Source organism: Rattus norvegicus, chromosome 3 (assembly GCF_021556685.1).
Source record: "Rattus norvegicus strain SHRSP/BbbUtx chromosome 3, alternate assembly SHRSP_T2T, whole genome shotgun sequence".
Lineage (NCBI taxonomy): Eukaryota > Metazoa > Chordata > Mammalia > Rodentia > Muridae > Rattus > Rattus norvegicus.
In genome coordinates, this window is record NC_141536.1 from 75,565,478 (window position 1) to 75,573,058 (window position 7,581).

Sequence of the window (7,581 nt, forward strand, 5' to 3'; positions counted from 1 at the left end):
AGATTGATAAACTTATTCCATAATATCCCCTGATTAATTTCTCTGGTTGGGATGCTTTCCTTTCTAAGGTAACTGTAAATAACTTCCTTTTTAAGTTATTATCCTGGGGTATTTTAAATAAATAAGGCAGCAGAAGAAACTTTACCCAAAATGTATTTGTGAAAATATTCTCCATGTACTGGGTGGAGCTGTGTTAAAGAATATGTCCTAAAATGGGATCTCATAAAACTGCAAAGCTTCTGTAAGGCAAAGGACACTGTGGTTAGGACAAAACGGCAACCAACAGATTGGGAAAAGATCTTTACCAATCCTACAAAAGATAGAGGCCTTATATCCAAAATATACAAAGAACTCAAGAAGGTAGACCACAGGGAGACAAATAACCCTATTAAAAAATGGGGTTCAGAGCTAAACAAAGAATTCACAGCTGAGGAATGCCGAATAGCTGAGAAACACCTAAAGAAATGTTCAACATCTTTAGTCATAAGGGAAATGCAAATCAAAACAAGCCTGAGATTTCACCTCACACCAGTGAGAATGGCTAAGATCAAAATGTCAGGTGACAGCAGATGCTTGTGAGGATGCGGAGAAAGAGGAACACTCCTCCATTGTTGGTGGGATTGCAGACTGGTACAACCATTCTGGAAATCAGTCTGGAGGTTCCTCAGAAAATTGGACATTGAACTGCCTGAGGATCCAGCTATACCTCTCTTGGGCATATACCCAAAAGATGCCCCAACATATAAAAAAGACACGTGCTCCACTATGTTCATTGCAGCCTTATTTATAATAGCCAGAAGCTGGAAAGAACCCAGATGCCCTTCAACAGAGGAATGGATACAGAAAATGTGGTACATCTACACAATGGAATATTACTCAGCTATCAAAAACAATGACTTTATGAAATTCGTAGGCAAATGGTTGGAACTGGAAAATATCATCCTGAGTGAGGTAACCCAATTACAGAAAAACACACATGGTATGCACTCATTGATAAGTGGCTATTAGCCCAAATGCTTGTATTACCCTAGATGCCTAGAACAAATGAAACTCAAGACGGATGATCAAAATGTGAATGCTTCACTCCTTCTTTAAAAGGGGAACAAGAATACCCTTGGCAGGGAATAGAGAGGAAAAGATTAAAACAGACACAGAAGGAACACCCATTCAGAGCCTGCCCCACATGTGGCCCATACATATACAGCCACCCAATTAGACAAGATGGATGAAGCAAAGAAGAGCAGGCTGACAGGAGCCGGATGTAGATCTCTCCTGAGAGACACAGCCAGAATACAGCAAATACAGAGGCGAATGCCAGCAGCAAACCACTGAACTGAGAATAGGACCCCATTGAAGGAATCAGAGAAAGAACTGGAAGAGCTTGAAGGGGCTCGAGACCCCTTATGAACAACTATGCCAAGCAACCAGAGCTTCCAGGGACTAAGCCACTACCTAAAGACTATACATGGACTGACCCTGGACTCTGACCTCATAGGAAGCAATGAATATCCTAATAAGAGCACCAGTGGAAGGGAAAGCCCTGGGTCCTGCTAAGACTGAACCCCCAGTGAACTAGATTGTTGGGGGGAAGGCGACAATGGGGGGAGGATGGGGAGGGGAACACCCATAGAGAAGGGGAGGGGGAGGGAATAGGGGGATGTTTGCCTGGAAACCGGGAAAGGGAATAACACTCGAAATGTAAGTAAGAAATACTCAAGTTAATAAAAAAAAAAGAATATGTCCTAATATTTTACTTTATAACTAATAATGTCAACAGTTAATTAAATGCTTCAAAATATGTAGTAGAGAGATTGAAGAATTTTTCCAACATGAGAAATGTTGTGATCAAGGTAATAGACATGCCAATTACCCTGATCAGATAGATTACTCCACATTTCATACATGTATTGAGATATTATACCATACCCATAATTGTATGTTACCAAGTATCATTTAAAATACAGTTTTTCTTACTTTAGTAATAAAATTTCTCCTTTTTCCTTCCTTCCACTAAACTCTCCATTTACTTTTTCCCACTCTCCTTCAAATTCATAGCCCCTTTTTTCACTAAATTGTTATCATGTGCATATATATACATACATATTCCTACATATAACCTATTCAGTTCATACACTGTTACTTGTATGTATGGCTTCAGGACTGACCTAAAACTACAAATTTTTAATGGGCTTTACATTTTTACTGGGCTTGAATATTCAAATTTTTCAAGCCATGATAGAAGTGGGTATCAGGAAGATTATCAAGTTTCATAAGATCTCAGAGAGGAGGCTCAGTGCTGTGCTTGCATACAATGCTAGGATACCATGCAGTTTTGAGATACTAAGAAAAAAATGCAAAGGTAGTAATCTGATGTCCTTATATTTTTGGTTACTGTTTTTTTTTAATGTCTCACAGAAAACAGATCCATTTCAACAATAGGCTATATTTTTTAAATCATTTTTATCCATTAGCTCTCCTTTACTTCATCCCTATGTTCTTTTTGCCCCACAACTTCCTCACAGCATTTTTCACCTCTGCATTTCTCAGGGTGCAGATAATAGGGTTCAGCATGGGCGTGATGACCGTGTAGAACCAGTTGCCCTCAAGAAGATAACTATCCCAATAGTTTGTATATAAAAGTAAATGGGAAACTCTTTCCTCTGCCTGGCTATGCACCACCACCTAAAAATGGGATCAAACAGAAGCGCCCTGGACGCCCCCTGAATATTACACCTTTAGTCAGATTGTCTTCAGCTGTGCCAAATCAGATTTCTATTTCTTGGGCATCTGAAAATGGAAAGAATTACTCCATGTCTGTGTATCTTGTATGACAGCTTACATCAGCCATGTTATTACAGAGATTAAAAATGAAAGGTATTAGAAATCCTGATCATTCCAGAGCACTCATTAAAGAAAAACTTACTGCAGATTCTGATAGTGAAATCGATACAACTAGTCTTCGAGTGTCCTCGATGTGCCCTTTAGGAAAAAATGAGGCTGACAATCCCGTGCCGTGCAGTGATGTGTACACATCTGCAGTGCTTTGATGCTGCCCTGTATCTTCAGGTGAATGAGAAGAAGCCCACCTGGATTTGTCTTGTTTACGACAAAAAGGCTGCCTATGAGAGTCTAATACTAGATGGGCTTTTTATGGAAATTCTCAATGACTGTTCTGATGTGGATGAGATCAAATTCCAGGAAGATGGTTTCTGGTGTCCCATGAGACCTAAGAAAGAAGCTATGAAAGTAACCAGCCAGCCCTGTACAAAAGTAGAAAGTTCAAGTGTCTTTAGTAAGCCTTGTTCAGTGACTGTAGCCAGTGATGCAAGCAAGAAGAAGATTGGTGTTAGTGATCTAACAATAGAGAGCTCTTCTGATGAAGAGGAAGACCCTCCCGCCAAAAGGAAATACATCTTTATGTCCAGAAACACAAAGCAGTCCAACCAAAGGGGTTCTCATGTATCAGCCATCTTCTGTAAGGGTGCCCAGTGTGACTTCAGTTGATCCTGCTGCTATTCCACCTTCATTAACAGACTACTCAGTACCATTCCACCACACGCCAGTGTCGAGCACGTCATCAGATTTGCCAGGTTTGGATTTTCTTTCCCTTATTCCAGTTGATCCCCAGAGATGAACATGGATGACTCCAGCAGGAACCAGATGACATGCAAGGAGGACTCTCGTTACACTGTCCATGAGCATCGGATACGTTTCATCCAAGCGGCTGTCTTCTGGAGCCATTGACTTCAGTTGCTACACTGCTGGATGGATTCTACACACCAGTCAACCTGTTGTTACAATAAAAAGCAATTTACAGTTATGTAAATAGTTAAACTTTTCTAATTAAAGATGTAATCACTGATATAGACTAACAGCAACTTCTGTTTAATCCAGTATGAAGGAAAAACAGATGGGAGAAGTCTTGTTTCCTGAGTGATTACTTTTTATGGAGATTTGTTCTATTTTGTTGAAGTAATGAAGTTTGAATAACTGGCCAGAATTTGGGTTCTACTTTTCTTCTTCAGGTTTTCTGTTCTTCATGATCCCATCAAAGCAAATGATCTTTGTGCTGTGCATTTCCCTCTTGTTGTTCACGCTTTGATGTTTGCTGATGTGTGTGGAGTGAAGTGTGGATTTGGTTGCCCTTTATAATGATTATGTTCAAGAATACTGCCCAGATTTTGTTCTGATATAAAGTGTTATTTTGGGTTACTGTACATTCTTGTAGAATTTTCTACAGTTTTGAGACTTTTTTTTCTGGAAAGTCAACCCTTTGAGTAAAATGTGCTGGAGTTAAGATGTGGTTAGAATGCTGGTACGATTTTCGTTACAGTGTTCAGAAATATTTAATGTTGGGAAACACCAGAACATACTTAGGAGAGGTGGAAATAACTGATTTCCTCCTAAGAATTTAACTGATTTCGTATATCTTATAGGATAATACAGTATACTGTCTTGGTTGGAACTCTTCACATTTAATGGCACTAATACACAAATTATATTTAAGGTCTCTGATCATAATCCTTACCAATGTAATTTCAATTTCAGCAGTGACTTTCAAGTTTAAAGAAAAGTCAATGGTAAATGATAGAGGGTAGTATTAGATCTCATTTTCCTAAAAGTCTTTTGTGAAAACACACACACACACACACACACACACACACACACACACACACACACACGAGTATATTTGAAATGAAACGAGGACAAGTCCCCAAAGTCCCACTTGATGCTGCCTTTAAAACACACCACTCATGTGGCTATGCCAGGTGCCAGGTGCACTTATCACTTGCTTCCTTTAGGTTCCTTAATTTTTAGTTTTCTAGAATTTAGTATTTTCCTGATGCCTAGTGTTCTCTGCCTTTGCTATATCAACTTAAAGCTTTTTTTTTAAGTGGCTACTCTTAATTTATCAAATGTGTTTTAACATAATGATTCTACTTCTACTCCAGGGACATGGTCCCCACTTCAGCATTGGTGAGGTTCTATTGTGCTGGCTTTTCCCTGGCTGGGGTTTTATTTTCTCAAGCTTTCATGGCCTTTGTGCACCTTTTGTATAAATGTCCATGTAGTTGTCCACACTGTTCCTACTCGGCCTTCAGCTTCTCATTTTGATGATCTTTTCTTTTGGTAGGGCTTCAGAGACATCAAAGATATGGAAAGCAAAGCCAGCCCCTGTGACCACAGCGGGCACTGCATTGTGGCCCCTGGCTTGCTTGACCTTAGCTCGTCCAGATAAAGATTCCTTCCTCTAGGATGTTACGTTGTGCTGCTTTAGGTACAGATGCAGTTTCTGTTGCCTATGTAACCAGAAAAAATAACCTGGCTTCTGTGGTATGATGTGTCTATAAAGAAGTGGTGCAATCTGTTTACCCAGTAGAGTCTCAAAGGATCACTGAAGTCCTTTAAGTACTGAAGGTTGGAGTAGACATTATTTCCTTAGCTCTCATAACATGCCTCTGCTTTTGTAGTTGTACTACCTGTGTCAATTAGCTCGTCAACAGTTCACATCTAAAGAGTCACTTTAGATGACTGGCGCCTTTGAAATAGATGTGTTTAATATCAAATTGGGGTCACTTTGCAGCTATCTTTGAAGGTCTGTACTTTTCTTTCTGCATTTGACTCTGTATTTACATGGTTGTTGCAAAGACATTCTTTCCTTAATGTCACATTTTATGAAGATCCTGATAAGCAGAGTCTCTGTAATGCAGATAACTGTTTAACCAGATAGACTAGAATAAAGAAGTCATCTTGTTGTTACTTAGATGGCAGCCACCTCCTGTTATCTGAGATATCTACACCCAGGGAGCAGTGGCTAATGTTTACAGTCATTTGGCCAACCTGGTTTGCATCTCCTCCCCCCCCCCACATAGACACTGAAGGGTTTCCTTGCATTATTAATTCCAGGCAGTGTAGCTGCTGCACAGAACTCTACTCATGACAACGGCTTTTACTAGCTAGCTTTCTGACTTCTTTCTGCCTCGAAAGTATCAATACTTGGCCTCTGTTCTAGGACAATTGTAAAGGCAAGTGAGATAGGTCTGTTTTAGAACACTGATGCACACATGATGCTTAGGTAAGGGGTAATGAGTGTGATCCAGCCTGTCATAACCCTTATATCAAACAAGCTTCCATTAGAGTAGTAGGAATGAGTTTGAAGGAAGGTGTTGAATTTTAAACAGTCATGTTGAAGGGAGTTAGATAGCCTATTTTGACTTCTCATGTGTCTTCAATCAGTCCTGGACACTTTGTCTTTTGCAAATAAAGATATTCATTAGTTGCATTTGTGTTTGTAATTAAGGTTGGTTTTCATAAAAATTTTTTAAGTTGCCTTTGCTTATTTAAAAGGAAAAAAATACTTCAGCAACTTTTTTCTTGCAAATTTGTCTCCAGTTCTATGGAAAATCATAATTTATTTCCTACATTATTTTCATCTTAAAAATAAAAATCAGTGCCCATTTAAAAAAAGAAAATTAATCGCACGTGAGTAAGGGAAGAAGAGACGACTGTTGGACACTGGACTGATCAGCACTGAATTCACTGTTCACCTTCAGTTATGCCATCCCATGCCCCCTCCCTATTCCTCGTTGTCTACATTTCTTGCTTTAATAAGAGTTCACCTTGGCTATCATTGCTGTACTCCTCAAAAGTCCCATTCATGTATTTGTGTGTACTGTTTGTGTATAAAAACACATAGACTCTTTGTGGCTCTTTCCCTGTGACAACAACAGTGGTGCAATCATGGAATATAGCAGGAATTTCTTCTGAAAGAGATGCCGTTTGTTGATCCATTCACTCATCCATCGCTTAACAAATACTTAACAAATTTTAGAATTCAGACATAGAAAAATCAATCTAAAGCCAACTGTGGAACTTCCTTCCAGCTGCTCAGCTTTTCATGGGGCCAAAAGATACTATGCAGGATGCTGATGAGAAAAGGCATCAGTGATCTTTCTCAGTACTGGACATACATGCTATAGTACTGACACACCAGGAACTACATGCCCACTGGAACAGTAGGGACACAACAGTTATAGAATAACCACCTGGTCTCTGGATGGATTTCAGGCCTCTTCACAGGAGGGCATTCATGACTGGTCAAAAGCCTATATCTGGGAAGGTCATAGACCCTAGGGTAGAAATTATTATAATTGTTGTTATTGTTATTATTGTTATTGCTATTGCTAAATGGCCATATTGTCAAACTACTTTCTTAATGTTTGTTTGTGTTTATCAAGTTTGTGTTTATGTTTATACTGACAGATGAGCTGATTTCAACCATGGTCATAAAATCTTTCTGCAGTGGGCAGTAGATAATGCCTCCAGTTCCTTGTCATCAGGGAGTGTCAGGCATGGCCTTCCTCTCCCGGCATGGAACTCATATTAGACAAATCATTAGCTGGTTGTTTCCACAAGTTCTATTCCTCTATTGGCCCCTACACATCTTGCAGGTAGGGCAGATTATAGGTCAAAGGTTTGGTGACTAGGTTGGAAGTTACTAGTGTTACCTTCATAGATTCTAAGGAATTTCTACTGAACACCACTTCCACACTGCCCCTCAGATACTTTTCAGTTCCAGTC

The 7,581-nt window shown here is 39.5% G+C and overlaps 2 pseudogenes; one reads left to right on the top strand and one right to left on the bottom strand.

The window, feature by feature from the left end:
• Olr739-ps (olfactory receptor pseudogene 739) lies at positions 2,479-2,571 on the bottom strand (annotated as a pseudogene).
• Positions 2,598-3,820, top strand: Pias2-ps1 (protein inhibitor of activated STAT, 2, pseudogene 1; annotated as a pseudogene).
• The last annotated feature ends 3,761 nt before the right edge of the window (positions 3,821-7,581 follow it).